The sequence below is a fragment of the Sciurus vulgaris genome (assembly GCF_902686455.1).
Source record: "Sciurus vulgaris genome assembly, chromosome: 2".
Taxonomy (NCBI): Eukaryota; Metazoa; Chordata; class Mammalia; order Rodentia; family Sciuridae; genus Sciurus; species Sciurus vulgaris.
In genome coordinates, this window is record NC_136462.1 from 73,246,381 (window position 1) to 73,256,522 (window position 10,142).

The following is a 10,142-nucleotide window of genomic DNA, read 5'->3' on the forward strand; positions in this document are numbered from 1 at the left end:
ACTCAGATCAGTTGATTCACTTTTCGATGTAACTCCAAGTTTCTAAAACTATTTGCCTTGAGTGGTTTATGACGAGTTCATCTGTGTGGTTTTGGCTTTAAGTCTTACATTATGAGCATTCGCTTGGCCCTCTTGTCTCTATCTTGAATTGGGGTTGTGGGGTTCTTTATTGCTCGATTTGTTTTCACTCTAACAAAAGTCATTGGAGTTCTGTGTTGTCCTCTTGAGGTTACTATATCAGAAGCAGGTCCCTTTTGTGAAGCTCTGCCTAATAACTGGATCATTGTTATTTACTGAGAATATTTTATGACTATATAATGCATCTTTAAGTCTCTACATAGGATTTTTTCCTTAAATTTTGATGATCTTTTATCAGACTTCCTTCAAGTACTTTTTTGGATTCTCAGTCCGAAAACTAATGAGCTAGAATACTCTTGGAACTATGTTGTGCCTAACTGGCCAGATGACCTTGAATTATGACTGATTTTGTTGCCTCACATTTTGACTTCCCCAGGAGTCTAATTTCAGATTTTCTTCTTATTTTAAATAGGTTCATCTTTCTTTTTCAACTGTAAGTACTGGAATTATGGTTGAATTTGTATTCAGGTAATTCCCTCAGTCCCAACATAATTTGGGCCTGAATTAAGGTTACCAGTCATTTGTGCCTAGCCAGATTTCTGTTTTAATTCCTGAGTCTCCCACCTAGAACTTCAAGCTGTTCAGTTAATTCCTGAGTGTGAATCTTGAAGAAGCCAACCATTTGTTATCCAGATTATAAATCAGGTTCCAAAACATCCACCTCTGAAATAGCTGCCTTCTCAAAGCAATTTTGCCATTGTTGGTAGATTTTCATTCTGAATGTGCCTGAATCTTTTCTTTTCATCTCAGCAGGTACCATGAGAGCTTGTTATCAACTCTGATTCCACTGTCTCCACTTGAAAAAGGAAGGTACTGCTTAGGCTACACTCTCTTACCTAAATCTAGTAAGTCATTTCCTATATGATCTTACTGACCATACTTCTCAATGGCTTACAGACTTTCTTTCCTAAATCTGGAAATATTGATCTTATAAGAACTAGAGGGCTCTTGTGAGTCTCTCTTGGCTGTGACACTATCACTGTAAACTGATCTTTATAGCAATCTTCAATATGCATACCCTGTTGCTTTGCCTTTGAGTAAAAATATATAAGAAGGAGGAAAGAGGTTCTATATTTTTAACCTTTCACCCCCTTCCCTAATTTCCTCAATATGCACCATCTTAATATCACCACCCAGTCAGACATTTTTTCCAGATGTGGCCCCAGGAAACATGATATTCAATCCTGGAACAGTTGATTACCAGTGATGAAGACTAGAGATGAATTTTCCATGAATGGCTTCACTGAAGAAGTATAGCAGCATAATCCCTACAGCAATTAGGGGATGGGACAGGCAATAATTTCAGGAAGTTCCTGTGTTTAAAATGTGTGAATATCCTTTTTTAACTTTGCACTGTCACTCACCAAATAATTTACCATACGATGGGAAGAAAATAATTGTTGTGGGCTTATATGGTCTCAAGTCCAAAATAAAATGTATAGTCAAGATAATTGAGTATAGCTGTGATGAGATTTTATAACATTATATGGTAGCCCTAAAACAAAGGTGACTTTAGGTGATGTCAGTAAAGATAGGTGATTGATTCTTCCATGAAAACAACAATTGAGCAGTCATCTATGAACAAAAATGCCATTATCAGAGCTCCAATGTCCAAGTAGGAGGTTGCAAAACCCTGGTGGAGTCTAAGACCTGGGAGGAATATTTTGAGAAATGAAGTCAATGCCCAGGGGCAGGCTTGCTGATAGAAGTACTGATTGGAGGCAGAAATAGACCCTAAACTCAATAGACTCAGTTCCAGTCCTTTTTGGCTATGGTTCTGCAACTAACCCATCCACTAAGGAACCCAGGGGAGCCATAACCACCTTGGTCCAGTCCTGCCCACGGAAACCCATTGGAGTCTGCTTAAGAATTAATTACAAGTTAAACTCAGCCCCTGTTAGTAGGTCTCATCTGTACACTCTACTACATAGCAAGAAGTAACCTGATGACCTGGTTTCAGTCCTGCTCAATCATGGTCCCAGTGGCAGACCTGTCCACTCATCTATTTGGCAGGAACTCTGTCTGTGTATATCCTTGGAAACAGGCTGACTGTCCATAAACCCAACTTTGGACCATCCACAGACACATGTCCCAGCGTCAGTCTGCTCACTATTACTATAAATGTAAATTGATAAAATTATACAATCAAAAGATATGAAGGAACCTAAAAAATAATAAACTAACCCCAAAGAAGTAAACAAAAGGTAGGAAATAATTAGGATAGAAATCATAGAGAATTGAAAAACTATTACCAGAGTTGGTTTGTTAAAAAGATAGCCAAAAGTGACAAGTCTTTAGCTAGACTGACTGAGAAATAGAAAGTACAAATAAAATCAGAAATTAAAGAGGAGATATTACAACTGATACCACAAAATACAGAGGATTATGAAAGAGTGCTATGAACATTTACATGCAAACAACTTGAAGAGCCTAGAAGGAATGGATTAATTCCTAGATTATACAGACTACCAAGATACTTAGAAATAAATATAAGGAAATAAAAAATTTGCACACCTAAAACTATGAAATATTTCATAGTGGTAAAATATTGAAGAAGATCCACATAGTTGTTCTGAGGTTGCCAGAATTAGTATTGTCAAAATATTCATATTACCCAAAGTATTTTCCAGATTCAGTGTGATTCTTTTCAAACATCAAATTTTATTTCTCATAGAAATAGAAGAAGATCAATCTTGGAATTTGTAAAGAATCACAAAAACCCACCAATAGCTAAATCAATCTTGAAAAGAACAACAAACCTAAAGTGATTACACTTTTTTATTTCAAAATGTATCACAAAGTTATAGTAGTCAAAATACCTGGCACCTGCACAAAATCAAGCACACACTAATTAATGGAACAGAATAGAAAGCACAGAAACAAATCCACATACATACAGTCAACTAACCTGCAACAAAATTTTTCAAGTATATGCAACAGAGGAAAGGATAATCACTTCAAAGAATGATATTGTAATATCTAGATAGCTATACACAGGAATGAAATTGAACCAATATCATACACAATATGCAAAAATCAACCCAAAATTAAATGTGTAAATATAAGACCTGAAACTGTAAAACTCTTAACAAAGTATAGAGTAGAAGCACTTTGACAGCCTTGGCAATGATATTTTGGATGTGACACAAAAAGTACAGGCAACAAATGCAAAAGTAAACAAATCAGACTTTATTAAACTAAAATGCTTCTGTACAGCAAAGGAAACTATCAATATAATGAAAAGACACCCTATGGAAAGGGAAAAATATATGCAAACTTACATATTTGAAAAGGAAATAGTATCCAATACATGTGTGCAACTTATAGCGAAAGAAAAAAGAAAAAAAAAAGCAACTTGATTTAAAAATGGGCAAATTACTTGAATAGATATTTTCCCAAGGAAACATAGAAATGCTCAACAGGTAAAGAAAAAGTACTCAACATCATGGCTCATCAGGGAAATGTAGATCAAAACTATAAAATATCACTTTACACCTGTTAAGATAGCTATTATTAAAACTAAGAGAAAACAAGTATTGGCAAGCATGTGAAAAAAAAGGGAATACTGTTGGTGGAGATGTATATTGATACAGCCATTCTGGAGGTTTCCCAAAATGTCAAATATTGAAGTACCCTATGATCTGCAATCCCACTTCTGGGTGTATATCCAGAGGGAAATAAAAATCAGCACCTTTTACAGACATCTGCACTCTTATGTTCATTGCAGCATTATTCACAACAGCATATGGAAACAAGTGTCCATTAATGGATTAATGGCTAAATGACATTTATATAATATATGACATTTATATAATATATATATACACACACAGTGGAATGTTAGTTATTTGGCATTAAAAAGAGAGGGAAATTCTGTCATTTTTGACAATGTGGATGAATCTAGAGGACATTATGGTGAGATAAGCCAGACACAGATAAATACTGCAGGATTTTATGTATGTGTGGAATTTATAAAAGTCAGACTGACAGAAGCAGAGAAGAAAAATGTTGTTGCCAGTGACTGGGGTGGAGGAAATGGAAGGTGTTGATTCAAGGGTCTCAGCTTTCAGTTATAAAATAAATAAACTTTGAAGAACTATTGTAAGGTGTGGTGACTACAGTTAAAAACTATATTGCATAGTTAAAATTTGCTTAGAGTCAATCTTAAATGTTCTCACCATGCACACAACACAATTGTTACTACATGAAGTGATACATTTATTAGTGTTTTAAATATCTCAAAACTATTTTTATATCAAAATATCATGTTGTATACCTTGCCTGTGTGTGTGTGTGCGTGTGAATCATACCTCAACAAGGAAAAATACTGAACTTATTTTACTTATTTAATCCAGTAAAGTTTCCTAAAGTATGAGTTATTTTTCATTTCCTTAAATATTAAAAAATAGTAATGAGAAGTATAGTAGCTTTGCCTCTGCTCTCAGTGGTACAAAGGTCTAGAAAATTGATTGGAGCGCTGCATGAAGGGTGCCTAATATAGTTCCAACCTCACTTATTTTTCCAGTAGTCATAACTGTAGAATTTGGAGTTGATCACAGAAAGGGGGTGATAGCTTGTGTCTTTTGATTACCTTGGTGAATTTGGTGAATCGGTGGGCCTTAACATCACTGGATAATCTGGACATCTTTGAGAAATACTGTAAGAGGTATGTCATTCAGTTATCTATCATTAGTTGTGCCAGGTTCTTCATGTATTTACTTCCAACAATAATGTTTTGATCATATAAGGCATTTAGTTATGGCATCAGAGTATGTTATTATATTAATGCAAGCAACTAAACAAATCATAAGTTGTGGTCAGTGTCACCATGAGAAATCCTTAAGAAAACAAATATCCAAAATAATATTAATTATCTTCATCTCAACCTTCAATGTTAAAAGATTATATTGGATAGTTTAGGAAACTATTCAAGTATTACTTTAGTGGTTGTTACAAGCATCTAGCTGGTGAAACAGCAGCCCCAACTATACAAATGTTTTGGATTTCTTGACAAGAGTAATGGTCATTATATACACCTCACAGCTCCTTGGTGTGGAGCAAGTGCATGCTTGGCTGGATACTGGCATGTCCATTTGCTGGGCTGGCCTGTTGCCTCCTCAAGTTGATCAAATCTTTGCCATGTGGTGTTAAGTTTCAACTTGGAGTTTTACATGCATAGCCTGAATTTGAGTAAAAGTGACCGTCATCCCAATGCTGGGCCATTTCTCATTCAGTTATCATGTGATGTTTTTATTCTTTATTCTAACTTATGATCTGTGGCTATATTGCTCTTTATGTGCTCTTTTCTTTCCATTCAAAAACATGATTGAACATATTTTAAAATTCAACATCCTTAAACTTTTTGTCAATAAACAGTTTAAAAATAAATAACCATCAGTTGGGAGGTGATTGCATTCAATTATCAAGTCATTTACAGAAACTGTGTCTATAAGATTGACTGGTTTATCAAATAGCAATAATTTCCTGTTCCAAACGTCATTGCTTTAACAATACCAAAACTCTTGAATATATTCAAGGAACAGGGAACAATACCTCTGAGTAGCAAAAAAAAAAAAAAAAAAACCAAAAAAACCAAAAAAATCCACGATTTTAAAGCTCATGAATTTGACTCCCACTTTATGAATTTTGGAAATATCATAAAATAGTCATCATGAATCTAAATACTTAAGATGGAGTTTAAAGGAGATTGATTATCTTACTTTCATTGCAAAGTAGACTAAGACCCATGAGTTACAAACCCATAATGGAGGATAGAATAGAAAAAGGCTATTGTTTCTTCTTTTACCACAGTGGCAATGATGTCAAGAGAGGTTGGAGGCAGAAGGACGAGCCAAGTGATTCAATTTGTATCTTTCTAGACCTATTCATTATCACAGCATTGGCTAATGGGTCTGCCTTATGCTCCCGATCATCTAAAGGATATATTTGATAGCCTTTCTTCTCAGGTTTCTATGAAGATAACTAAACTTTGGAAAATATTTGCAAAGTATAAATGGGTACTAAAGGATATTTGGCACTTAATAATCAAGGATTTATTGTTAGAATGAAAGTAGACATTGTAATTGTGATATATTAAGGTTAAACTCTGATATAACACAGCCTTAGTTAATCAAACTTCTCAAGAAATAAGATGAATTTCTCAATTTCATTTTCTAGTGAGTTGAGGGATATCCATTCAGAAACTCTACATGTTTTAAATGTTCCAAAATTTTAGTCCTCTAACTTCTAACTTAGAAAGAGTAATGAAGTAAAAATGATGCAAGCATTATTTAATTTTTTGAGATTATAGTGCATTTAGTTAATTTAAAATATTAATTATTATTCTGTAGATGGAATAGATGTATGTGAACTAAATCTTACATGGTACGGATTTTTGCTAAAATTTGAATCTATCTTATACCCATTTTTCTCTTTCTTTGTAAATATTGCACTTATAAGTTGATGTTCTATTTATTTGAATTCTGATTAACAGAGGTTTCATTGGAAATATTTTTGAGAGTCATAAATTTAAAGTGCAAAATAACCTTCTTTTAATACTTTTAAAATATTTGAAAATTACCAGAGTAATTTCATTCTACTTGAATGATCTTAAATAAATATAAATGCCAAAATAGAAATTTATCTAATTGGTAGGCTTTGGAGGGCCATGTAAGATTAGTTCCATTCAAAAATTTTAATGTAGTAATAACTGAGATCAAACTGTTAATGAAACTATTTTATTTAAAATGATGTAGCAAAATGAACCTCTTAGAATTTCATTAAAAATATCATTAGTCATTTAAATAACAATGGTATTTAATATACTTAGACATCTGACAATTCCTGACATTTGCTGAGAAATAGGTGAACCAATAACAGAATAATGTGTATGTATGTATGTATGTATATTCTTATACCTTTAAGTAACTTAGACACTTTCCTGTATAAGAAACTAATTAAATGCTACAATAAAAAAGCAATTCTCTTATTAACAGAGAATAAATATTTTAGTTATGGTTGGAAAATTGGATTCTTAAAAATAGTACACCAAAAGAATTTTGAAGTGAAAAATAGGTTTTTATTTAGATAAAAAATTATATAAAAATTCAAGAACAAATTGCATGTAGATAAAAAAATTTAGACTTGAATTGTCTCCAAGTTTGTAGAAGCACATCTACCTCAGAATAATGAATTTTCTTTCTTAAGCAATAAATTCCCATATCCCACTTTGTCTATAATTGCAATTCCCATTATTAGTAATTTCCTTTACAAATTATAAATTATGCCATGATCCTTGTTTAGTTCTCAAAAGAGATTTAAAATTTGTTTTAATTGTTCTTAAAAAAAGACTTTAGCACATAAAACCACATTATTGCGTGACTTTTCAACATTCTCTTTACTCAACTAAAATTCTAATACTATCCAATGTTTTTTTCCCCCCACGAACGTTATTTTCATCATCTTAGTGACTTTTCTATTCTGTAATTTCCTTCTTCATATCTCTCTAGTTACAAAATTCAGAATTTAATGCAACTTTCCAATTGGTGATAAAAAGTCATTTTATTATTTGCTCTGACTCTCAGATTTTATTTTGTTGTGCATGCAGTCAGTAAGCTTGGAGTTTATGCAGCTACTTATTCCTCAGGAAAATGGTTAAGAATGCAAAAGAGAGGATCATAGTGTGAATTCAAGTTGTTAATAGGGACAAACAATGTGACAAATGAATGGATGATACTTCCTTAAATTTAAATTTATTTAAAAAAATATTGATATCTATGAAATTCCTAAAATTAAACAACCAACCAACAAACAAAATTTCACAGACATATTCAAGGTGTTTCAGAGAATACCAAGCACTTTTCTTTTTTGGTTTGGGGGAAGATGTTGGATAAATTTAGTTCATTAATTTCATGATTACTTTATGATTATAAAGGATTATCTTTCTATGTTTAAGACATGCCAGCAGATCTTCATTTGTAATAAAATAAAAATTTCTTTTATCCAAAATCTTGATTCAGTTTAGTTTAGTTTGAGGTTGAGAGATGAGTAAACATCACAATGACATTCATAAATAACCAGAAGCACAATTGTGAAGGGCTGTTCACACAATACTAGTGTCTAGATTGCATATGTTGTTTTGTATATTTCACTCAAGTAACTGCAAACATTCAATCATGAGACAGTGTTTAAATGAAAGTGTGAGGTTTGCCTTTCTGTCCTTTTTCTCCAGTCTTAAAGCTCAATGTGATTGACATATGGCAGGAACATAAAACCTAAACAAAACCACACTAAACAAAACTACAGTCATATATTTTCTATTTCAACAAGCAGTTGTTTGAGTCTCGGTTCTATTCTATTCCATCATGCTGAGTAACTGAATGCTCAATAATCAATACAAAAGCAACAATTAGTACCTATATCCTTATCTTATGGTTAACGTGCAAGAAGCTTGTGCCTAATATTTCTGTTTGTTTCCTGTGCCAAGCGAAAGAAATCATCATGAGACTATTTGTGGGGTAGTAGTTTTAGTAGTTAGTGCTAATGGTCCTAGTTCAGCATTCAATATAAGTTTAGCAACATAGGAATGTCTTGTCAATGGAAGCTCAGAGTTATGCTATTTAGAATAAATGTAACCTCTGGATAACATTCCATTGTGTATATATATACCACAGTTTCTTTATCCATTAGTCTATTGAAGGGCATCTAGGTCAGTTCCACAATCTAGCTATTGTGGAATTGAGCTGCTATAAACATTGATGTCACTGTATCACTGTGAATAATCTGTGGTAGTTGTTAAAATTATTAAGTTTGTGTTTGGACATCTGTTTTTTGAGTTTTGATAGGATATGGATCATTACTGGGGCCTAAAGCTTTTACTCACAGGCTGCCCTACCTCTTACTGTCTTCCACCATCTTCCCACTTCCTAAGATGGGTTCTTGGCCACCAATGTCCTACTCCATTGTCACTATCCACTCCATCAGGGGCCTGGGCACAGGTGTTATGGGAATTGGGGTAATGCATACACACTTTAGGAACAATTCTGGCTCTGGGTCCCTGGTACTGGTGAGGTACTTGCTCTGCAAATACACAATGCCTGAGGTGTCAGAACATTAAACAAAAATAAAAACACTGTCAATTCAGGAGAGATCACAAAAGAAAATAAAAATATGCATGTATACCTTTTTTAAAAAAATGTAACCTCTGCATTAATCAGCTCTATATTACTATAACAAAATAGTTGAAATATTAAACTTATAAAAAGAAAAGTTTTAGCTTACAGTTTAGTTCATTATCTGTTATCCATATTGCTTTTAGGCCTGTGGCAAGGCAATACATCCTGTTGGGAATGTAAACAACAGAGTAAAATGTCATCTCATGGCCAGGAAGCAAAGGAGAGAAAGAGGAAGAAACTGGGATTTCACAATCACATTCAAACTTACAACCCCAATGACCTGAAGATTTCCCATTAGACCTCACCTTATGAAACATCCACTGTCTTCCAATTGTTCTACTAAGGGAAGCAAGACTTTACCACATAGACCTTGAGGGACACTTAAAATCCAAACTATAGCAACATCCTATGTTAAAAGGCACAAAACAGTACAATAAATGTTGACTACTTTACTATCATTCTACTTCATAAGAGCAGCATTTTTGCTTATTAATTTACTATTTTTGGAATATAAATTTAATTTCTTATATAAGAACGTGCTAAATAGCATTTTTTTCCTTATTCCTTTTTTTTTTTTTTTTTTTTTTTTTGCTATGACCCCACAAAAATAGAGGCTTACTATCCCTGTATTCAATCTGGGGTGCTATATAACATAAGTATCAGAAGTTATTCTAAAACTTTGCCTCTTAGCTGGACATGTATCACCTGTATACAGGCCATTGAGAGAAGAGTTAAAAACACTGAGACTTATTTTAAGAGATTTTTGGTAGCTCTCCCACATTCCAGCCCATCCATGGTATAGTGAAACGGTGAGAGCTGCTTTCTGATTAG

The 10,142-nt window shown here is 33.3% G+C and overlaps 1 long non-coding RNA gene across 1 annotated transcript in view; it reads left to right on the forward strand.

Annotated features, from left to right (window-relative positions):
- The window catches only part of LOC306653172, a 183,301-nt gene extending 173,512 nt beyond the window's left edge, over window positions 1–9,789 (forward strand). The window contains exons 3-5 of the long non-coding RNA XR_013761662.1: window positions 889–983; window positions 4,664–4,804; window positions 9,455–9,789. This is a non-coding gene — a long non-coding RNA (uncharacterized lncRNA). The remainder of the gene's footprint in view (window positions 1–888; window positions 984–4,663; window positions 4,805–9,454) is intronic.
- Window positions 9,790–10,142: the final 353 nt, after the last annotated feature.